The sequence below is a fragment of the Pituophis catenifer genome, unplaced genomic scaffold, assembly GCF_029215685.1.
Source record: "Pituophis catenifer annectens isolate HBS135680 unplaced genomic scaffold, rPitCat1.0.hap2 SCAF_7, whole genome shotgun sequence".
In the NCBI taxonomy this organism is placed as follows: Eukaryota; Metazoa; Chordata; class Lepidosauria; order Squamata; family Colubridae; genus Pituophis; species Pituophis catenifer.
The window spans coordinates 48516325-48543436 of record NW_027256887.1 but is presented as its reverse complement, the minus strand read 5'-3'; the positions used below and the strand labels follow the sequence as shown (position 1 = coordinate 48543436).

Here is a 27112-nt window from a genome sequence, read left to right as displayed (position 1 = left end):
AGGCCTTGGTGAATCTAAATGTTCCAACATGTAGAGGAAGGGAGATAAACTTTATTACAATCTTATACCAGCAAGTATTCACGTATGCATGTATACATAAATTTTTCCATAGATTATGATGATAACAATTCAGAGGTTAAAACAGGTTTTTACTTTAAAAAGGGGGAAATAATTTTTAAGTGTAGCAATGACATTTTATTAAACAATATTTGCTGGCTTGCCCTCAAGACAGCAAGGTAAAATTTGGCTACATTATGGGATGCAGAGATCTTATAATGAGAATACGAGGTAAGAGGTGGGAGATGTAGCAGTGACCATCTCTCCCAGAGAATTCTTTTATGAGAGGCCAAATTCACACATCACACAAGCTTGAATATAAATTCAACAGAATGCCACAGACATGCTACACATACTTTATGGCATGGGAGTCATACAGCAAAGTCTTTCATGGAGGGGGATTTTTGTGTGTGTGTGTGTGTGTGTGTGTGTTTATCAATCACTATAAAGGATGTGCACTAAATTTATCCAGACCAAATGCTCTGCAGTGTCTATCATTTATTAAGGATTGGCAATAATCAGCTGCACTAGTGATAAAAGACATTCTCCAAGACAGAAATAAACCAAAATAAACTTGCCAGTCCCTTTTTTTGTTTTCTTTTAAAAGATATAATTCCTTTTAAACACACAGATCCATTTTTTTTTAAAAAAAGCTATACATCCATGTCAAAATGTTGCTCTTCACTCCACTTAAAACACACAGACAGACACACTTAATTCTTGTTTAAAATTACTCCGGAAACCATTTGCTTCTAAAGGACATTTTACAAAAAGTTGAGGGAAAACATGACACTATGTTGGAATATGGCACCTGAATCATTGCTTCAATTTATTCTGCTTTTAATTCCCTTAAAAACTTCCTTAAATAAACACATATCAAAATAATTTTTAAAAACCTCTTTGAATAAACAGTGTAATATATAAATTAATGTAGAGAACAATTTTTAAAAATTATAATCATTTTACTCAAAAATACATTCCAGTGTTCAGTGGGCTATAACTGTATTGCCTTAGTAATTTTAATCCTAGCTTATTTTCTTCCTTTCTTCTAAAAGGAATACTCCACCAAATCAATCAATCAATCAATCAATCAATCAATCAGTGTATTTATCAATCAAAGTTCAAATGTTGCATTTTATAAACTGAGCAATCACACTTAGAATTTATGAGGAACATTTCATAAGCCTCTGGATCAGGTTTTCCCAACTTAGTGCTTTCTAGATAGGTTGAGCTAAAATTCTTACAATTCTCAGCCAACTGCCAGTTTAGCACTTTAGGACTTGCAATGCAACAGATGTGGGTAAGAATGCCCTGGGCCATCTTGCTGAAGTACTTCTATGTCTTGTTTTTGACTCTGCTTTTGCTTATTTGCTCCATCCCCTTGTAGCTTAAGGATATGTGTGAATAATGTGCTTCGTTGCTCTTTGCCAGAGGATTTAAAACACAATTAGCTTTGGGTGCTGTGCTGCATGTTATATTTTATAAGGGAATTTCACATTCATATCTCCAAGCGTTTGTCAGTGTGTATATAAATGAGGAAAGAGTTATCTCCAAGACCAGATTGAAATACTGGTGTCTTATTTAACTTCCTGTCACGTTCTTAAAATACGTCCCAGAAGAAGCTAAAAGGAACATAGATTACTGCAAAATAGGAATGTAAATTAATGCTCATTATCTCCATGATCATACAGCTTCTGCAATCAACATTTGTTTTCAGTAGAAGAGGATGCTGAGCAAGTGATAAAGTAACAACCTTGTTTCAAACACTTGAAAAAGGATGGACTTAATTCTTTCCCTGAAGACTAAAAAAAACCATAGTAAGTATATACCAGTGGCTATTTGCAGATTTTCCACCAAGCAAAATATGTTCCTGCATAAATATTGTCTTTGGCAAGAGAAAGTGAGACCCTTCACTTCAATCCATTTGATATGTCACTCTTGCCATCTTTTATTTGTTGATTTTCTTCTAATTTCTTTGATAGTTGTGAGCCACATAGAGCCACTGGATGTCAGACAGTATACAAGTTTATTGAATTATTATTATTATTGCCATTGTTGTTGCTGTTGTTAGCAAGATTAAATTGAGGATTAAAGTCAGTGGTCCAACAGAAAAAATTTTAGACCCCAGTACTATGGATAATTATTTAAACCATTTAAATAGTTACAACTGATTTACAACTGATGGTATAGGTACTTCTGGTAATATAAAGACATAGTGAAGGTGAGTGCCCACAAGAAATGTTGGATTGAAGATGGCTGCTCAAGAAGTTGAGCAAGGAGAGAATTTGAGATTACCCACAAGTGTGCAGATAGCTGCTTTTCATGAAGAGACCTCAAGACAGCAGTGTCTGTCAGTTTATATCTTTGGGAGACAAAGGAATAACCATCTTATTCAAATCACAGTTGGGGCCTTTAAAAGGACATTTAAGTTAACAAGAAGTGTAGGTTATTCTTTTACCCAAGTTGGGTAAAAGCCATGAAGAAAAGACAAATACGAGAAGGAGACTCACAGCAGGAGAAATGACGATAAGCCATGATGATGTCAAAATTACAGTGTCAAGCTAACAGAATAACTATGTGATGATATAACGACTTCTGACACAAATATATATATATTAGATCATTTGTGCAAAGCATGTATTGTCATTTGCTCCCTCTTTTTAATTCCCTTGGACTTCCATATTCCCTGCTTCAGGGAGAAACTGCTTCAGCCTCAATTAATGATCACTCATTATTTTATAGCAGTAAAAATATTCTCTGCCACTGAAATATATTATGTCTGTACAACTTACCACCTTTGTAAAATATTTGTAAAGGTATCTTTTCTTTCTTTAAAAAAAAAAGAAGCTTTTTGCTTCTATCTTAGACTCAGTACCTGAGACTTATGGAATTTAGACATGTAAGTCTATTTCAGTCAACCACTTGTCCATTTGGGAATAAGCACAATTTTGTTTCAAAAGATGAAAGGAAAAATGGTACAGATAAAAGTGCATTTCTACATTCTTATTTCACACCTGCTGTTCTCTTGATAGTAATTTGGTACCCGTACCCTTATCTGCAGGGCTCCAGATTCTGCTTGCAGGATACATTTGCTGTATACATAGATTATACATATATTTACAAGATATGGTATTATGTAAATGAAATAATGTACCTCATAGTTATGATCACATGAGCCTTGAATCTACAATTAATATTAAACTGCTATGTCATATTGTTATATTAAATCAATAAATATATTACTATAATGGTTGGAAGTTTGAATACTAAATACACAAAACTTCCATTGCTTGATATGGAACATCAAATAGGGTATCTTCTCTAGATCCTTTCCTTACTCCACTTAATTTTTTTCTTTAAAAAATATGACAAGCAGAAATTGGGAGGCACTCATCAATACTAAAAGTGAAACAGAAAGTGAATTGGATATCATCTGCAAAAGAAGACTTGGAAAAGTATTTAAATGAAATAAGATATTTGCACTGGACAGTATACAGAGCTCTAATTTATTTACTAAAAATATATCTATTTCCATAGCAAAAGGGTGAATCAATGATTATCAGATATTGTTCAACGGTGTAAATATGTAATGCTATAATGCCACCTAATGCAAATATACAAATTGTATCATTTGTGCAGTATATTTATTGCCATTTGCTCCTTCCTGTCAATACAAAATATGAATACAAAATATAAATTGGCAACAAGCAATGGACAAACCAATCAAAAAGGAATTGTCATTTAAATAGTCCCTGATGTCTGTTAGAAGAGCCAGATCTTGATGGTTTTTCTAATTTTTTTATTCAGAATATTGAAAGTCACTCAGCAAAGACTTGCCTAATTCTCTGAATGAAGGAGGAAGTGCAATCAGATTTGCAAGTTTCTGTTACTGTAACCAGTGGTGGGTTGCTCCTGTTTCTGTCCGGTTCTTGAGAACAGGTAATAAAAGCAGTGGGAGGCTCTGCTCAACAGCCCTGACATGATATTTGGTGATCTGCACATGTGCATGCATGCTTCCGTTGCAAACCGGTAGTAAAGGTAAGTAGAACCCACCCCTGACTGTAACCAATGTTGGTTGCCTTTCTGTGGAATTGATTTCAAGGCTGGTCTTGGACCTCACATCCTTATAATAAAGGCTCTAATTCCTCAGATCCCTTCTTTCAGTGATTCTGTTTCTATTATAACATTCAAACTGGGTGATCATGAATTAGAATTAGATAAATGTTCCAAAAGGACTTTCACTTTATACTTTGGTTGTGAACTAAAGTAAATAACTAGTCAATTAAAGTCATCTTAATTCAATAATGACTTTTCCATGTGTTTGTTTATAGGCCTGATTTTCATTTTCTTTTATCTCATTGCAACATACACCTGTTATATTTCCTGAAAATTAATTGCTGAAGAGTGCAATACATATAAAGCTTACAAGTAATTGTCACAGGGGTCTTTCACTTGCTGAAACTTTTCAATATACTTTTCTGACTTTGGGACTGAATGGATCAGTAAAAGCAACATTAATTTAGGCTATATGGTCCCCTCCATAAAAGCAAATACACTATAACATCTAATACTTTATAACATCTAATCATGAATTGTCTGTAATCATTTTATTCACTCTAGGGAAAATACGATTCAATTAGTTAAACATGATTTTCAATGTCTGGACATAATTAACTTTCATTAATATAATCATTATTAATAATGTCAGTATTGTAGAATTCATTTACTGTCTCTGAATATTTAAAGATGTGGGAACCTAAATTAAAACTCTATCATCTGCATTTCAATTATTCCAAACCTGAGTACAGAGTAGCCCTGCTCCTCAAATCTGAAATAATCTGTCTGACAGCAATTAAACTATTGGGGAGAAGATGGTTACCTATAACTACATTAAGGACCAATGTAAAAATTGCTTAAGGCAAATTTTATTCTTCCAGATTTCCTGCTTGTTTCCTGAAATACATTCAAGCAGCAATATCCCAGAGATGCTTACTAAAATCATAGCCTATAAAATTGTCTTGGAAGCTACAGCTCAACAAGTGTACCTGTAGATGTCCTAGTTCAGATATAGACCAGTGGTGAGTTGCTCCCGGTTCACACCGGTTCCCGTGAGCTGACGATATGATGTCACCGAACTGGTTCTCCCCCCGCCCCCCGCGTTATTCTTATCTTTTATTTGGCCCCACTCCCAATCTACTGCTGCCTCCTGAGTCCCAGCTGATGGCTAGAGGGGAAAAAAACTGTTTAAACTCTTGCCGTGGGGCTTCAAAGGGCCGCCCTACAGCTGATCAGTGTTAAAAGAAAACAAATGAGTAGCTATGCTAGGGAAAAAAACAATATTGAAAGTAAAGCAGGCTCTGCTGCAACATGACAAAATGAGGCAGGGAGAGATTTCTTTTTCTTTTTGCTCACCAAAAAAGGTAGGTGCAAACAATGGGAAATTTAGGGCAAAAAAGGAGAGTTCAAGATTTTAAAACACAAAAGAAAAAATGCTCTATTTAACTAGGGAATTGTAATAATTGAGATACTATTAATTGTATATTGTGTTGAAAGCAGAAATGGTTAAGTTGTGGTTAGGAGGAATATATGGGGGAAATTATTTGGTTTATTATTATCAGTAAATATAATTAATTGATTTGTAAGAAATTGGATTGCATGGAAATAATTGGAATATTCATATTCATATTGATTAATATACAAAAGTTATATAATTAATTGATTTATATTAAAATGTTGAATTTGTATTAAACAATTGTAATATTACATAATTAACCAATGCGAGGATGGATATAAAAATAGATGACAATGGGAAGGGGTATAATATAGAATAGAAGGGAAAAATTGAATTTGATTAAGATTAGAGATGAGGATGAAGGGTAATATTATTTTTTTAAAAAAATAGATGAGGAATAAATATGGCAAAAATATAGAAATTGTAAATTTAATTGAAATGACTAAACACTGTTTAAATTTGTGAACCGGCCAAATACTCTGTTCAAAGAAAATACATTGTATGTTTGTATGTGTGTTTCTAATTATTGCTATTTATTCATATTTGTTCTCTTTTATTCTTTAAAGTTTAACAATTCATTCTTTATCTTAATATCTTTATATTTGTTTGGGGTTGCCTTTCTTCCCTTTCATCTTTTTTATTGTACAGCAATCTTTCTCCTCAAACCTACCACCTCTCTCTTTTCTTTCCTTTTTACTTTCTCTTCCCTCCCTCTTCTTCTCCCTACTTCCTCTTCCTTTCTCCTTCTCCTCCTCTCTTTCTCCCACTCTTACACTCACTCCTACTCTAATTTCCCTTCCCTTCCTTCCTCCCTTCTCATCCTTCCCTCTGTTCTCCTTCCTTCTTCCATCTCTGTTCTCCTTCCTTCATCCCTCTCTATTGCTGTATCCTTTTGTGCATAGGATTACTCAGAGGGCTGAAAAAGTTATTTTGACTGGTCCTTGCCACTTTTGACCAGTCCTCGAACTTACGATTGTCCTCATATTTTACATTTTTCGCCCTATCTTGTCACCATGGTGAAGAGAAGCAGTTGTGAAATGAATGACATGCTTGTTAAGAATGGTGCACGGGCATAAATGTGAGGATGGTCATAAGTGTGAGGACCAGTCAAAAGTGCCAGGACCTGTCAGAAATGACTTTTTTCAGCCCTCTGAGTAGTCCCTATACACATAGCCATGGCCACCCGGTCACATGACCAGCTAGCCATGCCCACCCAGTCACATGACCTCCAAGCCACACCCACAAAATAAGCCATGCCCACAGAACCGGTAGTAAAAAATTTTAGAACCCATCCCTGATATAGACAGCTTGAACCACAGGGCTCCCATGTGATCCCACATCACCCCTTTTTTGGTAGTGTATGGAAGCATCTTGGACAACAGTTGTTGAACATTGATAGCGTAGTTATTTGAAAGATAAGCAACACTCAAAAAGTGTAATAAAGTTCTTTAAAAGGGCCAACATTTTTTCCCAAAACTAACACCCCACCCCATAGCCTCCTACAAAACAAGAGAGAAAGTCCTGCCACAATTTGCATCATCACTCTGACAACACTAGTCCAGGGGTGAAATGCTCCAGGATTGGACCGGATCGCCCGGTCTGGTAGTGATCTTGGCCGTTGGTTCGGCGATCCGCTCACCTACCTGGGTGTCATTACTTCCTGGTTTTAACCAGGAAGTAATGTGTTTTTTTGCACATGTGCAGAAGGTCTGTGCATGCATGTGACGCATGTGCATGCACATGTAGCGGCACATGCGTAGCAAGCACGCGCACAGCGCGTGCACTTCCAAACCAGTAAGGAAGGTAAGTAGATTTCACTCCTGCACTAGTCCATCTCAGACCAGGCATAAAAAGGACACTGTACATCTGTTCTGGATCATCAACAATATTGTCTATATTAATGTATTTTTTGAAAGACAGATGGGGTGCATTTAGAATGTCTGAACTAGCCCATCAGTTGAACTTGAGATCTGTAAAAATAAAAAACTGTAAAAATATGAATTTAAAAATCACACTGAAACAATAAAAACTTAATAATACTTTCAGACACAACAAATATGAACAAAATATTTATAAAACATTGAATGAAAAAGAATTTAATTAGCCAACACAAATTCTGAAATAATACGGAAAAATCTAATATTGGTAACATAATAGTACTGAGAATCGCTGATCTATTTTTGGTTCTAGGAATAATTCTGCAAAGAAACACAATTTCTTCCATTGTAACTGGAGTAGTATTTTATGACATGCCACTAGTTGTCTTTTAAAGTACTGGAAGGAAATCTAATAATTCAACAAATAGAAAAAGATCTATATTTAAGTCATTATAGAAATTGTAGATGCTATGATTTGTATGTCTGTATATATGCAGCATGATCTCTGTCTTTGTATATTTCACAAAGTAAGATTGATAGTAATGTTGTGTTTGCTTGTTTTTTTTCCTTATTCTTCTTCTGTAACATCTGAGCTGCAGTGTTCAACTGACATCAAGAATCAGAATAAATTTCATATGGTAAAGCTTAGATACAATAATGAATATAACTATGAAATAAAAGATTGTGCTTGACTGAACACAAACATTAGTTAAAATCGGGTTATGAATTGGGACAGAGGCATGCAACTTTGGAGTGGGAGGGGGGAGGCTGAAGAATACACTTGATCTTTAAGTAGCCTGCCAGAAGCCTCCCTCCAAAATATAAACCAAGCCAGGAAAATACAGTAAGAGGGTAAAACAAAAACAAATATTATACTACTGTGTTTCCCTGAAATAATACCAGGTCTTATTTTCTTTTGACCCCTTAAAAAACAGCTAGGGCTTCTTTTCAGGGGTGTCTTAATTTTTTTGAGGTGCAGGAGGCGGCAAAGTGCAGAATAAGAATATAAAATAAAACTTTATTACGGTCATTGACCTGCAATAGACATACAATAAATTAAAAGAAATACTGACATTAATCGTGAATAATAACATCTCTGTTATGAAAATACATGATCTCAAACCTAATTTACATGTGTGTAAAGCCGATAAGTATGTGAGTAAATGTATTGTTATAGATATCTCAAAAAAATTGGCACCAGTTGACATTGTAATTCGGTAACCAATTTTTTTCTTATGGACATTGCAGCGACACAGAATTTTGCCACTGCACCCATGGTAGCCGGATTTGAGTCTTGAGGAGAAAGCCTACATAAAAGTCATCTGTCCTCCCTGGCAATCTCTCTAGTAAGGGGAGAATGTATATTGACCTACATACTCTGTATAACTCACAGTACAATAAAACATGTGAGATATCTTCCGACATCTCCTTTTCCACATATGCATATCCGTTCTGCTATTGGTGTTCTCTTGTACCTACCCTGGAGAAGTGCTGAGGGGAGAATATTAAATCTGGCTCTGAAGAAAGCTATTCTTTGTTTTGGGAAGATCAGATCATTTAGATATCCTGCTGATTCCCACACACCCTGCTTGATTCTGTCCCTACAGTGGAGAGGCAACCTATTTAGTTCTTCCTGGAATTCCATGTCCTTCATTCTATCAATTACCACTTACTTTGCTTTGTCAAAGCCGAGGGACATTAAGAATACCAATAAGAACCCATAAGATCCCAGCTTGTGATCTATCGCCTGTTTCCAGGGGGAGGGGAAGTTGTCAAGTCAGCACTAGCAGGGACAGTCCCTCTGGAAAGAAATGAATTTTTACCCAATAAATGATCATCATCTTCCAGGTTCTTACCTGAATTTGAGGCAAGTGCAGTCACCTCATGGCTGCTGGACCCCTTATGGCAGAGCATTGCACTGGGAGGCCTCCATGGGTAAGATTGAGTTGCGTGTCTTGTTCCAGTGAGACGGGTGCAGGCTGGGGGCTTGGCAGCCAGGAAAGGTGGAGTTTTGGGGTGTAAAGGAAGAAGGGGCAATCTCCCCTTACCTCCTCTGTCCTGTTGCAGAGCCGCCATGGAGCTTGCTCAGGGCAGCCTGACAGCTGTCGAAGGGGATCCTGGCAGTCCGGCAGCGGGGGAGATGCTCCAGAGGTTTTAGAGCTGAGCTGAGTTGCCTCATACCAGGCAGGAGCAGCCCAGGGGGGCTGCTGACAGCAATGCAGCCAGGAGGGCAAAAAGCCCGTGAGGGCAGCAGCAGCAGTTGCAGCAGTCGCAGCAGCCTGGTGGAGGGCGTGTGTGGAGCTGATTCTGATGGGCTGCATGGCTTTCTGCCTCATCTTAGCAGTATCCTAAGCAAGACCTGAGCTCCAGGCCTGGCGGAGCACAAACTGTGCTTGCCACTTGCTCCATAGCCACAAGGTGAGCTGTGGAACAGAGGGGCCCTCAGCTGCAAGGTTGCCTGGCACCGTGGGCAGGGCTGGGGCTATTAAGAGTGCACTGGAAATATCTCTGGGCTGCGATTAAGGGACCCAGCAGCCATGAGGTGACCGGAGAAGGGGAGGCCTCCTGTGCTGGCCACACCCACCCCCTTCTCTAGGGCTTATTTTTGGGGTAGGGTGTATATTAGCCCCCTCCCCCCAAAAAATTAGGCCTGGGCCTAATTTCAGGGTAGGTTGTATTTTCAGGGAAACACGGTAGTACAATATTAAACAAATAGTACAATATCTTTTAAATAATCTTTTATCACCTTAAAAATTACACTTAGGAGGAACTATCAGAACAGCTGCCTTGGCCATTCTCAAGGCTTTGGAGACCATACACAGTCTTGAAGCTGAGTCCTTTATACTAAGAATTAAAATGCAAAATCACATCATTTCCTCCTAAATTCCCAAAAGATAGCAAGATTAGCAAATATATCTCCAATAGGTTATTTTAAAATTTGGTACTTTTATAAATAGGCATGGGGAATATTTCATAAGCAAAATCAAGTGAATAATCATTTCAAATACCTTATATAAGTGGCATCAACAATATTTTCTAATCACAAGGAAAATTCAAGCGATGGGTAGAACAAGATACTTCAGTGCTCTGATTCTTTACCTGGTTTAAAAAAAGAAATACATTCTCTTACATGTGCATCAACATTTTTCAGTTAGTTTTAAAGAAATGAAAATCAATAGGAATGTTTCATTTTCAAGATCCTTAGGACAGCAATCTTCATAAAGGAAGACAGAATTTCCAAAAATAAGTCCATCAAAGGGATAGTTCTATAGATAAAATATTCTACCTTACTTTCATTTTTTTCCCAGTAGACCTTATGCAAACTTTTTTTTTTTTTTTTGCTGGAGAAGTTTTAATAAAATAGTTATAATTTCTGTTGTGATGTATTGGCTTGTTGAGGTTCATTTGGTATTGAAAGATTTGTGAGTTAAATTTTAAATGGATGATACGTGCATTATATCATGTACTGGATGTTGCAGTAGTAATAGGAGAAGGATGAATGATGTTCTTCTACTTTCACTCCTTCTTTTGAACATTTCCTTATCACCGAGAGTTTCTGATTGCTTTATCAGCTCTCCCCAAACCACAAACCATTATTGTGTAATACCAAGCTAGAATTAAATCCTTCTCTTAGCTTTTAACTTCTCTGTTAACTTTGAACTTTCTTTTCCCTTCCCAGCTTTTAACTGCAATGCCAAGATTTGTAAGATGCCTGGAGGAATTTACCTCCTACTTAAGGCTCGCTGTCTGTTTGAGTGAACACCATTTATTTTATTATCATTTTAATGCTTTATATCTTTCCCTTGTTCTATACTGCGCTGCTATGATATATTTATCCTGTGCCTTTCTATCTTTATTGCTTTATTTTTTAATTTGTATCCTGGGTTTTCATTCAATTTGTATATAGTTTTGAGAATTATGCTACCGGTAATGAGCAGTGTAGTAGTGCTTCATTGATCAATGTGCTGGCAAACATAACAGCTTAACAATGCCTCAGTATAAGTATTCCATACTTATAAATTTTTTACTTCTTAGTTAACAAAGGGTTGTGCTAAGTGGCAAAACATATTACTGATCTCAAAGTGCATTAGTATGATAACATTTTAAAATGAAAAGCTAATGAGACCTATGACTCTGGATCTTTCTAGAGTAGTTTTTTACATCCACTTTTTATCTAGTGAGAGAGGACAAATCTTGTCCCATATCCATTGGATGAGGGTTTTTTATGTGTGAAATGTGATATATCATTTTACATATCCTAATCCTTAAATATTCTGGTCTAAATTATAACTTATTGAACAAAGAATATCTAATTTAGAGAAATGCAATAAAGGAGGCCAAATTAGTAATCTATGGATGCAAAATGATACATGAGACAAAATATTTCTAATAAAAATCAGCACCTTGGAAAGTTACTTTTTTTTTCTTTATAGGTATTTTTTCATTTTTAAAATGCATGGTTACATTATAGTTTCACAATCAAACTATATATTACTAAGCTTTGAAACTTTATTGTATATTATTTTTAAATAAAATTAAAAATATAAAAGTACCTTCCCCCACAAAAGAGAATAATTGTGTTTTTGAAACAACCAGGACTAAAAGCCTAAGAAGATTTAAAACAAGGATTTAATTAGAAAAGATTCAGTGAAATCACTCTTCCAAATGGAATCTTTGAACTGAATCTTCAGATTATTACAAGTTATAAAAATCTAATTAAATCACTGCAGAGAGATTCAAAGATGATTCTGTGATTTGATTTTCTGACTAGGGAAATCCCAACAGTTTTGCAGCTAATTTCCATAAAGAGACAAAACTTTGGTGGATGGAATATGACCGTGAAAGTGAACCTATGGCACGCATGCCAGAGGTGGCATGCAAAGCCCTCTCTGTGGGTATGCGAGCAGTTGCCAGATGCTCTTCCAGGTTCCATCGTGCACATGCATGCCGTCCAGCTGTTCTTTGCACCGGAACCCAGAAGAGAGCAGCTAGCCAGTGTGCATGGGTGCCAGACCAGCTGTTCAGCATGCATGCGCATGATGGAACCCGGAAGAGCAGCTGGCCAGTGAACCGGTGCTCTTTTCCGAGTTCTGGCGCTCCGACGCATGCACGCTCCAGTTTCAGCACTCGGTGCCAAAAAAGTTAACCATCACTGGAACATGATCTTTGACTTGAATAACTGACCAAGGAGTTTTATCATCTCTAGAAATATTCTTATCAAAGTGCTTGGGAGATTTTCTACCGTATATATAAACCAATAATTAACTAAAGAGTGAAACAAAAACAGCAAGAAAACAAAGGAAAGGCAAGAGTCAAATTTATACTGTTGTTCTAATTTTCTATTGCTAACTTTTTAGCTTTTATTCTTCCTTAACTCCCATATTTAGCCAGAGGATGTCTTCATGAAACACACTTGGTTTGTCTGCCATACTTTATAAAACATAAAGTACCATATGGTTCAGAATGTTATATAAACATAGCCAACAGTGTTTAATGAAATAATCATTCAATTTTACACATCCTGTTTGGAACTTCTATTTTAATATGTGCAGACAGAAGTAGAATGGATAGAGTGCCCATCTTCCTTTACAGTTTGCCTTTTCACACAAAAAGAAAATGATAGAAAGGAAAATAAATGACAACAATATATACTTTAAGAATAACTGGGGAAAGAATAACGGGCAAAGGGTGAAATATATTCTTTCTCTCCAGTATTTCTCCACAGAAATGCATAGCATGTCCTTACTGGTTTTAGTATGTATGTATTTATGTGATTTTGTTTTATTTTATTTATACAGCTGCACAATATACAGTAGCCATTTTGGAAAACTTACATTTCATAGGTTTTCATACAATACATAAATTACTGTCAAAAAAGCCAACGCAGTTCTGGGCTGCATAAACAGAGGGATAGAATCAAGATCATGTGAAGTTTAATACCACTTTATAATGCCTTGGTAAGGCCACACTTGGAATATTGCATTCAGTTTTGGTTGTCACAATGTAAAAAAGATGTTGAGACTCTAGAGAGAGTACAGAGAAGAGCAACAAAGATGATTAGGGGACTGGAGGCTAAATTATATGAAGAACAGTTGCAGGAACTAGGTATGTCTAATTTAATGAAAAGAAGGACTAGGGAGACATGGTAGCAGTGTTCCAATATCTCAGGGGTCAAGAAGAGGGAGTCAAACTATTCTTCAAAGCACCTGAGGGTAGAACAAGAAGCAATGGGTGGAAATTAATCAAGGAGAGAAGCAACTTACAACTAAGGAGAAATTTCCTGACAGTTAGAACAATTAATAAGTGGAACAACTTGCCTGCAGAAGTTGTACATGTTCCAACACTGGAAATTTTTAAGAAGATGTTGGATAACCATTTGTCTGAAGTGATGTAGGGTTTCCTGCTTGGGCAGTGGTTGGACTAGAAGACCTCCAAGGTCCCTTCCAACTCTGTTATTCTATCCCATTTATATATTTAGTTAATTGCCATTACTGATGTTTTGATTGCCATCTAGTGATTCTACAGATGTCATAGTGCAATATTAATTTATATATATAAATTATTGTCATAAATTAGTTCCATAAACAAGCATACATACACATATATATTTGAATGTCATTGCGTTTTTGTATTTACCAGATGAGCTCATATTTTTGGACTTTAAGACTTTCCGTAGCTTGTCAAGTTTCTTATCAGTAAGCTAACTACGCATGTCCGCATTCCTTCACTTTCTTTCTTCTAACTTTCTTTGTTCTCCTGCCAGGAGAGGTCCGGCCGCAGAGAGGTGGCCATCAGGAACGTTGCCAAAATGTAATTATTTAGGTAGTGAGATGTTTTATTTTCTTTATAACAAATAAATGAGTTTTCCTTAGAAAAAATATCTTTGGGGTTTATTTTCTTGCAAAAGTATGCTTCAAGGAAAAGTCTCAATCCACGTCTCTAAATCAAGGTGCGATTACCCAAAAGCAGAATGGGATTAATTAGCACCCTGACATATTTTATATATGTTAATGTTTGTTTTCTGAGGTTTTCACGGGTGTTTGTATGTAGGTCTTTGGTTATTCGGGTTTTTTCCCACGTAAAATTGGAAGTGCAATCTGCAAATGCTGGAGTACATGAAACAATGAAATTCAATTCAATTCAATTCAATTCATTCACAGGTCAATTTTGCTGCTCTGCAAAAATCTAGATAACTGTTTGGTGGCAGCAAAGAATGCTAAGCCTCTCTTGTTACCTAGAATACTTTGCTAGTGGTTGTCTGGAATTTTGAAGCACAGATAGGTTAATCAATATATGCTAAACATAAACAATTTCAGGTTATTTCTGATAACCCAGCACAATCAATCATTGCTAAGCATGCACTGCCTTTTTCTAGCAAAATATTCAGTTAACTCATCTCTCATTTATAGCCCCTAAAACAGCAGCCCCAATCTTTTTGTCACCAGGGACCAGCTATGTGCAAGACAATTTTTCAACGGACTTGGTAGGGGGTGGGGGGAGGATGGTTTCGGTTTCACTTGTTTGGCTGCTGCTCATCTCCAGCTATGCGGCCTGGTTTCTAAAATAAATGTCATGCTTAAACTGCATCTGCAATCTTCATTTTCTGAGAAATATCTAAAAAGGAAGGAAAACTAGAAAAATCTGCTTGCATAAGCTCCAGACATCGTTAAAAGCAAAACCTTGCACTCTAATGGCACTGCAATAAAATAAAGACAAACAAGCTGCAATTTTAAGTGGCACATTTTGATACTTCTTGTTTCCCACTGGTAATGAACCTCAATTAAAATGTGAAAATCCACATATGTGACCAACCAACAAACTAGAATACTAAGATAATGTATTTTTAGCAGATAAAATAGGCTTTTTCTCCTGGATTGATTTTGCCTGGAATTCTACATTGAACAAAACACAGTGTTTGATGCCAGAAAGTGTTTTAAATCAACAGCTAATTAGTTCTAAGATACAGGAAATATTTCTACCAACCATCAACTAGACCTGTATTGAAATAAATATTTTTTCTCTTATATATATATATATACATATACACAAATCCTTAAAACTGTAATTTGCCAGCTTCTATTTCAAGAGGCTGATATTTCTGACAAATATTTAAGCAGGTTTTAAAATCTTATAATAATGGAAAACTTGAAATCATACTATCAAATAAATCATGCAGTCAATGAGCTTGCAAGGCAAATCTTACTGCTCAAGATCAAATAAGGAAATATCATTAATTTCTCTGGAAATGATTCGCCCTAACCAAAAAGGCTCGGAAAGAAACTAATTTTACCATGTTGATAACTTATTAGGAAACTAAGTGAATGTTATATCCATGCAAACATGTTAAAGAACTTTTTTCTTTTATTATATTTAATTTAGTTGCACATGTTGCTTCCAATTAAGACTACCATTTTATTTGGGGCAACTGTTGTCCTAAATTAGATTATATCAGGAGATTGGCTTAAATTTAAAAGCTTCTTCTGCCGATGAGATGATGCCATTCATTCAACTGTTCCCTCATGCTGTGTTCTCCTACAAATTGCCTCCCAGTCTCACCTAGCCCTCTGCTGCAGTTCTCAGTGGGACAACCCTTTCTACAAACTGAAGTGTGCACACAGTTGTTCATACCCAATTCAACAATCTCAGCATCCTTCAATGCCTGGATTTTTCACCTGACTTTTAAATCATTACAAGCTTAGTTTTAACATTTCAAAGAAACTACATCTGGGTTAGGGGAATCAGGAAAAAAAAATCCTTAATGTTTGACTTTTTTTTGTAAGGTTTACAAAATTTGTTTTTCCATTTCCATGTCATTTTGCAGGCCATCTTTTGAAACAGATATCAGTCAATAGGGTTACTGAATAATTTTTGCTCTTAATACTGAGGATGGTTTTTAGGTAAGTCAATAAATTTTGGAAATTAATAGGTGATATTGTCTGTAGAGCATGCACTAATGAAAAGAAAATCTGTGTGGGAGAATGATGTCTGTTAGATATTGACAGGATAGTTTTTCCTCTGGTCCACTGTTTAAGTGGGAAGAATGCTTGAATATGATTGGCTGGTTTCCCTGACAGCTCCCTCAGAGAGCTGTTGTCTGAAGCCTGTCTCCAGTCTCTTCAATCCACCTATCTAACAATGTCAATTTGTGATAAACCGAAGTTCAAGTCATAAAAACTTACACATTATTACTGCTAAATTTCAACACAGTAACAAAAAATAAATTTTATTGTAAACCCTGCAGTTTCCATACTTGCATATGACATCATGACACAATTACAAAAGAACTAAACTTGCATTATGATGTCACAACACATTTAATCATTTTGGCATCAACATGCTCAACTATGATTGCCTATGCATTTACCTGGAAGAAGTTCCAACAAATATAAATGGGACTTCTTTTTAAGAAATACATACATTACAAAATTATGCCCTAAACTTCCATGTTACTGTCTGCCAGGTTTTTTGTTAGATCTGAGTAACAGAGGGTCTAGAGGTTTACACTATCCTGAGTTGCCAGTTGCAATTTCCATAAACAAAACAGTTTTAGAGAGTTGGATTCTGATCTGCCAGAAGAGAGACAATTCAGGCATCAGGCTAGAAGCCAGAGACCATAAGTTTTAGTCCTACCTTAGGCAAAAAACCAGCAGAGTGTCCTTGAGCTAGTCATTTTGTATCAGCCCTAAGAAAGAGGCAATGGCAAATCACTTCTAAAAAAAACATCACCTTGTCAAGAAAACTGCAGAGACTTGTCCAGGCAGTCTCTGAAAATCAGACATGACTGAACAGAAGAAAAAAGAAATCTGCCAAAAACAACTGGACTGCCTTGGAGGCAGAATGAATAAACCAATTTCAGCTAGACCTTTGTGATATGTAATTGAAATAGGAATATTCCAAAGCACTTTGCACATTTAAAAGGCTTACAGAAATCATATATAACCAGCTTTATTTTTGTTGCAAAATCCCATATGCCAAAGTTCTTCAGCAATTTCCCATTCTCTCTTACAAATGCCATTGCAGCGTGGGTGGAGGTGAGATGCACTTGCACATTTCTAATTATACACTTCACCTTAACTAGACACTTTGAAAAATGACACAGTCTAATTGCAGATTAGTATTTTTATACTGTCAAGGCCTCTAGATGGAAAGTTTAGGAAATAAGTCTTAGTAGTCTTTTGTGGGGCAGCAAAGGTGACTCCTTATGCTCAAGCAAAAAGCAAATCTAGAATTTTGTATATACAATAAGAAAAGGAAGGATGTAGATATGTATGTAGTATATATTTCACTTTCATACACTCACAGTGAAAACTGTCTGCAAAGTTATTGGTAACTTCTTCATGTAAAAAGCTCTTCTCTTCTATCTGCAGCTTTTCACTGAGCTCTTCATCTCTTTCGATTTTCTTCTCCGATTTCTTTCTAATATATTCACTGTATGTTCACAGTGATGGTTACTGGATCAGGCCAAATATTTGGAAATCTATAGCATGAACCTATGTGGGGCTGTGCTTGGAAGTTGCAATCAATACTCTTAGAAAGCCATTAGAAGGCAATGGTGATGGGAAAAGCATCACTTCTTTAGGCTAGTATAAGGTTGGTTACTGAGACAAACAGCATTGGTCTTATCCATCAAGGCTTTTCTTATAACTGTTCCCAAGTAAGTTCATCACCATTATTCCTTTTCTCGCCCACTGGTAATTAACTTCCCACATAAGAACATCCTGTCTTTTCTCTTTCTCTTTTTGATTTATTTTTACTTAAGTTCAAATCCTTTCACAGGAAAGAAACTTTCTTGGTAAACCTGAGCAAACGACTTATTGCAAATTTAGAAAACCTTTTTCAAAATATAAAAAAATAAAGGCATTGACTATCTAGATTAAATTACATTGCAAAATTATGGATCATATGTGAAATTAACCCAATACGTAGTTACACAAATATAATTTCAAAGGAATGTCATCAGTACTTCATAAAAAATGTACTTAAAACTTTAAGTGTGGGAAAAGAGAAATCTTTTTAAAATAATTTTTAACTATATAGGTTCTGTTTTGTTCATTTATTTATATGTCACCTTTATTATTTTTACAAATAACTCAAGCAATGAATATATCCAATACATCCTCCTCCTATTTTCCACACAAGAGCAATCCTGTGAGGTGGATTGGGCTTGCCGAAGACAGGATTAGAACTCAGTCTCATGGTTATCAGCCTGGTGTCTTAATCATTAAAAAGATTAGCTCTGTTGCATCTTTATCAAACTAAATTATGCTAGTCAAATAATATGAAAACATTACTGTTAACAAAATTTGACTTTAAGCACCTATCTAAAGTGCTTAAATGAATCAAAATTGAAGAAAGTATCACTGCAAATAAACACTGAATCAGAAACAAATGGGGAATAGTAATTTACACTACAATAGCGTTCACAGCAGTGGCATAACAGAGACCAGACTCTTTAAATATTCCATAGCACAGGAAAGCAAATTTGACATGGAATAAGGGCTTTATGATGAATCCTCAGGTACTTTAATGTTTTTTTTTCCTAATTAAATGCTTTGTTTTTAAGCCATTTGCGTATCAGTGCCTGATGTACTAGGGAGAGAACAAATTGTTCGCAGCCTTTAAAAAAATTAGACATGCCTTTAAAATAAGAAATTTTATTATCAAATTGATGCAAAAGTAAAGTACTGCATATACACAATTCTAATTAGCTCTCCTATGTTATTGCTACAGTTTTAATCCAGGTAGTGATAAAGATGTACCTAATCCAAGTTCATCAAACTTCTAAATGCTTCATGTCTCACATATGCAATGTTATGTTTGTGTTCCTGTCTCAGGAAAATTCTTTCCCTTTTCTCTCTATCACAAGGAAGCCAGTGGCACCCAGGGACAGCAATATGTCTGCAGGCACTTTCCTTGGTACCTGCAAGCTCATTGGGGCTTTGCAGTTTGTTAGCCTTTAAAAAGAAGAAAATGAGAAACTAGCATGCTGCAAAGTTTAGCATCAGCTACCAGCATAAACTTTAATTCAGCAATGCTTCTGGTCCCCAGCTAGATCCCACCACATAATTCATTTAAAATAAGATGGTTGTAGCAGCCTGCCTTTCAGAAAACAGCAAAAAAATAAAAATAAAATAAATAATTGGACAATTCAAAGCACCCAGGAAAACTTTATAAAAAAATCAGGGCAAGCCTTATATTAACAGCATCTTTTGTAAGTCTCTACATTCACCACAATTGCTGTGAACAAGCAAGGCCCCATGCTGTTTTTCAGAGCAAGATCTCAACATTCATCTTCCCCAGAAGAACTGCTTTGTATCTTTCCATACTGTTTAGCAAGCAGACATGGTAGATCTCATTCTGGAACATGCACTGTATTTATAATGGTGCTGTTGCCCTCGTCTTATTTTCAGGGCAAGCAACATGGCTGCTATAGCCTCTAGTTCCTCCTTGCTGTGATAGTGAGAGCTTATCTCAGTTTTCTTTTTTTCTTTTATCTCCACTGGATTCCAACAGCTCACAATACAGTGCTTATAAACTTTAAAAAGTGTTAACCTTGTATCTTTCTATCTTTTTTTTTTTGTGGTTTTAGAACAGACTGCATGGCAAGGATATATATCTAAGCAAAATTAAGTGTACCCTCTAATTCCAGCCTTCTGAAAGCACTATTTGAAAGAAAGCCTTTGCTCTCCGAGGTCACTTGCCAAAATGACATATAACCTTGACTCACATTCTACGCCCAATGTTAAGAGTTCTTTTAAAATTTGGAGGAAACAGAGTTGTTTAAAAAAAAAGGCTTGCAGCATAATCTATGCCATAAGAGATGTTCAGGCAAAGTATTTTTCAGGGAAATAAAAACATTATAAACGTAAATATATCAGATCATTGTATTTTCAATCAAATCCCCCCCTCCCTGCGTAGATGATATTCAACACTAATAAAGTAGTTTAGGACAAAAAAAATGTTGCTTTAACAACAAAAGGAGTGGTTCTCAACCTTCCTAATGCCGCGACCCTTTAATACAGTTCCTCATGTTGGGGTGACCCCCAACCAGGGGTGGGTTCTAAATTTTTTTACTACCGGTTCTGTGGGCGTGGCTTATTTTGTGGGCGTGGCTTGGAGGTCATGTGACTGGGTGGGCGTAGCCAGCTGGTCATGTGACCGGATGGCCATGGCTATGTGTATAGGAACTACTCAGAGGGCTGAAAAAAGTCATTTTTGACAGGTCCTCGCACTTTTGACTGGTCCTCACACTTATGACCATCCTCACATTTATGCCCGTGCAGCATTCTTAACAACCATGTCACTCATTTCACAACTGCTTCTTTTCACCATGGTGATAAGATAGGGCAAAAAACGTAAAATGTGAGGATAGTCGTAAATTCGAGGACTGGTCAAAAGTGCAAGGTCCAGTTAAAAATAACTTTTTCAGCCCTCTGAGTAGTCCATATGCACAAAAGGACTACCCAGAGGGCTGAAAAAAGTGATTTCTGACAGGTCCTCGCACTTTTTTTTTTTTTACTTAAAAAGTTTTACAAATACATTTTCACCCCAATTTCCTCCCCCCCAAACCCTCCCTAACCCTCTCCTCCCCCCATGACTTCCTCAAGATAAAATCCAAATCAAAATCACATTTTATAATACTATAACCCCTAACTATTCCACCCCCTGTGTACTATTCATTTCTTCGTAAATAACATTCAGTTATTCTATCTCTATATAATACATTCAGCTAAAAGCTATCTGATATTTCCTAGTTTGATATTTATTCTGTACATAATCTATCCATTTCTTCCACTCCCATACATAAGTCTCTTGAGTCCGATCTTTTAGATATGCTGATATCTTTGCCATTTCTGCAAAACTGGCCATCTTCAAAGTCCATTCTTGAATTGTAGGCATAACATCCCTTTTCCAATATTGACCAATCAGTAACTTAGCTGCTGTCACCATATACAATATCAATTTTGTTTCACCCACTGAAAAGCCCTTATACCCAGTAGAAACAATTGAGGAGAAAATTGAATTTTTTTCTTCAAATCATTTTGCATAACCCACCAAATTTTTATCCCAAAAGCCTTCACTTTCTTACAAGTCCACCAAATATGATAATATGTAGCATCTAAACAATCACATCTCCAACATTTTGGTTGGACATTAGGATACATGCACGACAGTTTCTTAGGATCTAAATGCCACCTATAAAACATTTTATAAAAATTTTCCCTCAAATTCTGCGACTGTGTAAATTTGACATTCTGGACCCATATTTTTTCCCATGTTTCCAACATCACTGGTTCTGCAAAATTTTGCGCCCACTTTATCATGCAATCTTTAACCAATTCATTTTCCGAATCTCTTTCTAACAAAACATTATAAACCCTCTTGATATGCATTGGGCCTTTCAGGTCCTCGCACTTTTGACCGGTCTTCGCACTTATGACTGGTCATCATTTATGCCCATTGTAGCATTCTTAACCACCATGTCACTCATTTCACAACTGCTTCTCTTCACCATGGTGACAAGATAGGGCAAAAATGTAAAATGTGAGGATAGTCGTAAGTTCGAGGAAAGAAAAGAGAGAGGTGGTAGGTTTGAGGAGAAAGATTGCTGTACAATAAAAAAGATGAAAGGGAAGAAAGCCAGCTCCAAACAAATATAAAGATATTAAGATAAAAAATGAATTGTTAAACTTTAAAGAATAAAAGAGAACAAATATGAATAAATAACAATAATTAGAAACACACATACAAACATACAATGTATTTTCTTTGAACAAAGTATTTGGCCGGTTCACAAATTTAAACAGTGTTTAGTCATTTCAATTAAATTTACAATTTCTATATTTCCTTTTTGCCATATTTATTCCTCATCTATTTTTGTAAAAAAACAATATTATCCTTCATCCTCATCTCTAATCTTAATCAAATTGAATTTTTTCAAATTCAATAGCCTATATTATACCCCTTCCCATTGTCATCTATTTTTATATCCATCCTCACATTGGTTAATTATGTAATATTACAGTTTAATATAAATTCAACATTTTAATATAAATCAATTAGTTATATAACTACCTTTTTTGTATATTAATCAATATGAACATGAATATTCCAATTATTCCCATGCAATCCAATTTCTTACAAATCAATTAATTATATTTACCAATAATAATAAACCAAATAATTTCCCCCATATATTCCTCCAAACCACAACTTAACCATTTCTTTCAACACAATATATAATTAATAGTATCTCAATTATTACAATTCCCTAGTTAAATAGAGCTTTTTTTCTTTTGTGTTTTAAAATCTTGAACTCTCCTCTTTTGCCCTAAATTTCCCATTGTTTGCACCTACCTTTTTTGGTGAGGAAAAAGAAAAGAAATCTACCTGGCTAATTTTCCAACGTTGCAGCAACAGCAGAGCAAACAGCTTGCTTTACTTTCAGTTTCATTTTTCAGCATAGCTAGGGAAAAAAAAATCTCTCCAGCAAGCAGCAGAGCCCTGAGCAAAACAGCTGAGAGCAAATCAGCTGAGAGTTGGGAGCCGATCTAATCAAGGGCTAATTAGCCTATGCTGAAGCTCCGCAGGCCAATAAAATTACAAAAAAACACTGAACCATTTGTTAAATTGCTGGCTCGCCCGCCCCTCGCCCACCACTATTTATTGGCAATAAATAGTGGTGCGGAGGGGCGGGGCGAGCCAGCAATTTAACAAAGCCCCGTGGCAAGAATTTAAACAGTTTTTTTTCCTCTAGCCATCAGCTGAGACTCAGGAGGCAGCAATAGATTGGGAGTGGGCAGGGTAAGCGAATGGCCGGCGATCCAACAGAGCAGAGAGTGAGGGTGAGTGAAGGCATGGGGGGGGCAAGAGAGGGCTTTGGCAACCCCGGTGAAATGGCCATTCGACCCCTAAAGGGGTCGCGACCCCAGGTTGAGAACCGCTGCTTTAAAGGAACCTAATACAGATTAAGTTGAAATTCCTATTTAGGAATAGAATAGAATATTAGAGTTGGAAGGGACCTTGGACATCTTTTAGTCCAACCCCCTGCTTAGGCAGGAAACCCTACATCACTTCAGACAAATGGTTATCCAACATCTTCTTAAAAATTTCCAGTGTTGGAGCATTCACGCCCTCAGGTGCTTTGGAGAACAGCTTGACTCCCTCTTCTTTGTGGCAGCCCCTGAGGTATTGGAACACTGCTATCATGTCTCCCCTAGTCCTTCTTTTCATTAAGATAGACATACTCAGTCCCTGCAACTGTTCTTCATATGTTTTAGCCTCCAGTTTCCTAATCATCTTTGTTGCTCTTCTCTGCACTCTTTCCAGAGTATCAACATCTTTTTTACATCATGTCAACCAAAACTGGATGCAGTATTCCAAGTGTGGCCTTACCAAGGCATTATAAAGTGGTATTAACACTTCACGTGATCTTGATTCTATCCCTCTGATTATGCAGCCTAGAACTGTGTTGGCTTTTTTGGCAGCTGCTGCACACTGCTGGCTCATATCTAAATGGTTGTCCACTAGGACTCCAAGATCCCTCTCACAGTTACTACTATTGAGCAAGGTGCCACATATACTCTATCTGTGCATTTTGTTTTTCTTGCCTAAATTTAGAACCTTACTTTTTTCACAATTGAATTTCATTTTATTAGATAGCACCCAATGTTCAAGTCTCTCAAAATCCTTCTGTATCCAGGGCCGGATTTAGATGAAAAGAGGCCCTAGGCTATTCCACTTATGAGGCCCTTTCACCTATAGTGAAAGTGTAATTTTAATTTTGCTAACAATTTGAATGTAGGCCCCTCTTGATCTTGAGGCCCCCTCTTGATCTTGAGGCCCTAGGCTGAAGCCTAGTTAGCCTATAGGAAAATCCGGCCCTGTCTGTATCTTAAGCCTATCTTCTGGAGTGTTGGCTATTCCTGCCAGCTTGGTGTCATCTGCAAATTTGATGAGTTCCCCACTTACCATTTTCTTCCCTATTTTAACTTGTGTTCCTAATCTGTTTTTTGTGGTGCTGTTTTTGATAGGTTGGACTGTTTTTTTCCCTTTGTGTAAAGACAGATACAAAAAAATGAGTTAAGTAGTTCTTTTTCCCTGTTGCTTGTCACCTTCTTGCCACTTTCTCCCAGCAATGGACCAATTGTTTCCTTGACTTTTTTCTTGTTTATAACATGTTGGAAGAAGCTTTTTTTTTTGTTATTTTTTACTTTTGTTGCAAGCCTTTGTTCATTATGAGCCTTAGCTTTCCTCACTTCATCTTTGCAAGCTCCGGCTATTTGCTGATATTCCGCCTTATGTGCCTCTCTTTCCACTTTTTATACTTGTCGTTTTTGTCTTTCAATTTGTCAGAGAGTTCTTTATGCAGTCATGCTGGTTTCTTTTGAGAACTGTTATTTTTCTTTTTCATTGGTATTGTGCTAGACTAGGCTTTTATAACTTCACCTTTCAAAATTTGTTCCCAAAATGTTTTCTCCTTGAGGATTCTCATCTATGGAATCTTTCTCAATCTCTCTAAATTTATTGAAATTAGCTCTCTTAAAGTCCAAGACTCTAGTTTGACTTTATTCTTACTACTTGTGCTTGCATAATGTTGAATTCCAATACTGCATGATCCCTTGCCCCCAAGGTTCCTGTAGCTTCAAGACCTTCTATCATTTCATCTCTCTTAGTGAGAATTAGGTCCAATATGGCTGATCCCCTTGTTCCCTTCTCTACTTTTTGGGAAACAAAGTTGTCTGCTAGGTTTGTTAGGAACCTGTTGGATCTTCCACTTGGTGCAGAGTTTGTCTTCCAGTTGATGTCAGGGTAGTTAAAATCTCCCATTACAATTGTGATGTGCTTCCTAGATACCTTAGTTAGCTGACTAGCAAAAAGTTCATATATTTCCTCTGTTTGATTGGGTGGCCTATAGTATAGACCTATGGCAATGTCATCCCCCCCATTTAATATTGACCCAAATGCATTCAAGATAATTTTCATCATTGTTGTGCTCTATTTCTGTAGAGATGTGGTTATTTCTTATATATAGTACAACTCTACCTCCTCTTTTATTTAGTCTATTTCTTTTAAATAATTTAAATCCCTCTAGCTGTATGTTCCATTTGTGGGTTTCATCCCACCAAGTTTCAGTAATGGCAACAATATCATATCTGCCCTTATTTACTTGAATTTCTAATTCACCATGTTTATTCCTCATTCTCTGTGCATTGGTGTATAGACATTTGAGTCCATTTTGATTGACCCTATGTTTACTGTCTACATAATCTGTGTTGTGCCTGGGTGCCCCTACTTTCTTGCATTTCTCTTATACAATGCAGCAAGAGCATCTGGATGGTTATTTCTGATCTAATTCAAGATACTGTGGAAGCACTGCAACATTTAATGTCTTGATATGGGTAAGAATCAGATAAAAGAGCTATCTGTTTCTGTTATGATTTATCTTGAATATTCGACAGGTAAGCACTACAAAAGTCTTGGATATTTCCGCTTTAGCTACCAGATGGCTTCAGCATTAAAGTTCAAATGATGAAGAAATCAAATTTAATGATGAAGACAGTTTACATTCAAATAGTCCCAATGTCTCAGATATTACCAAGAATTGCTAGCAAACGCTGCTATATGAATCTTAGAGCCAGAATCAGCCAGTGTAGATAAGGAATGGGGAATCAGTGGCTCTCCTAATATTGTTGAGTTTAATTCCCATGAGGCACCCTGGCTAGTAGTCAGGAATGATGAAAACTGCAGCCGAATAAGATCCTGAGTTCTTTTAGTAATAAACTTTCCACACTCTGAATGAGAAATGAGGAAAAGGAAAGCAAATGAAATGAGGAAAAGGAAAGCAAATGAGAGGAAAGCGAGATAGGGGAAGTAATCCATCTAATCCAAATTGGATGAACAAAGAATGCAATGGGGGATTGGGGGCAGGGAATGTTATACTTTTCTCTGTATAAATAAGCATGAAAGCAGCAATTGACAGTGCTCACTGAAATAATATGAATAAGGAGACTTTATAAATAATTATTTGATAACTATAGTTAAATTATTATTTAATTAAACAAGTGTTTGAATTCAAAATGCAAATTAAATGAAACTAGCAAAGTTCCTACCCTTTTGCTTTATAACAAGAGCAATGCAGAGATACCAGAAGAACTGCTAGTATACCTGTACACAAGGGCCGTGCATACCACAAGAACAATTCCTTGGAACACCTCTCTGCTTACATTCAAGATCCACTGCTTTAAGAGTTTCATTAACTTTAATAAAATGACTCCTTAAAGCAGTCACACCACAATTCTGGGCTCACATAGAAATGGGGTAGAATAGCTATATAGAAAAATCTAACTCTTCTATATCTTTGGCCCATCCACTGAAAGTCTAGCTTGTGAAGGCCGGTTATGATATGTCTAAAAAAAGGGGATACTACTTTAATGAATGGCAGAGATATATTGTGCTTAACCACAGTATCTATTCATAATAAATACATTATCTCATTACATACACATGATTTGGAAGTGTGATTAGCATTTGTTGACAGTGACAAGCTAAAATTAAAATAAAATAACATCATTATGCCATTAATAAATATTGAAAATGACAAAAATATTTTTAGAAAAAGGCTGTTAATTTGAAGAAAACTGCCTAACAATTATAGGCAAAAACA

General features: G+C 36.3%; 1 protein-coding gene across 2 annotated transcripts in view; it reads right to left on the bottom strand.

Moving 5' to 3' along the window:
- Window positions 1-10541, bottom strand: part of SYT1 (synaptotagmin 1) — a 261651-nt gene extending 251110 nt beyond the window's left edge. For both annotated transcript variants that reach the window (XM_070946722.1, XM_070946723.1), the window contains exon 1: window positions 10455-10541. The gene's annotated coding sequence lies outside the window, so the exon portion shown is untranslated. The remainder of the gene's footprint in view (window positions 1-10454) is intronic.
- Between the last annotated feature and the right edge of the window lie 16571 nt (window positions 10542-27112).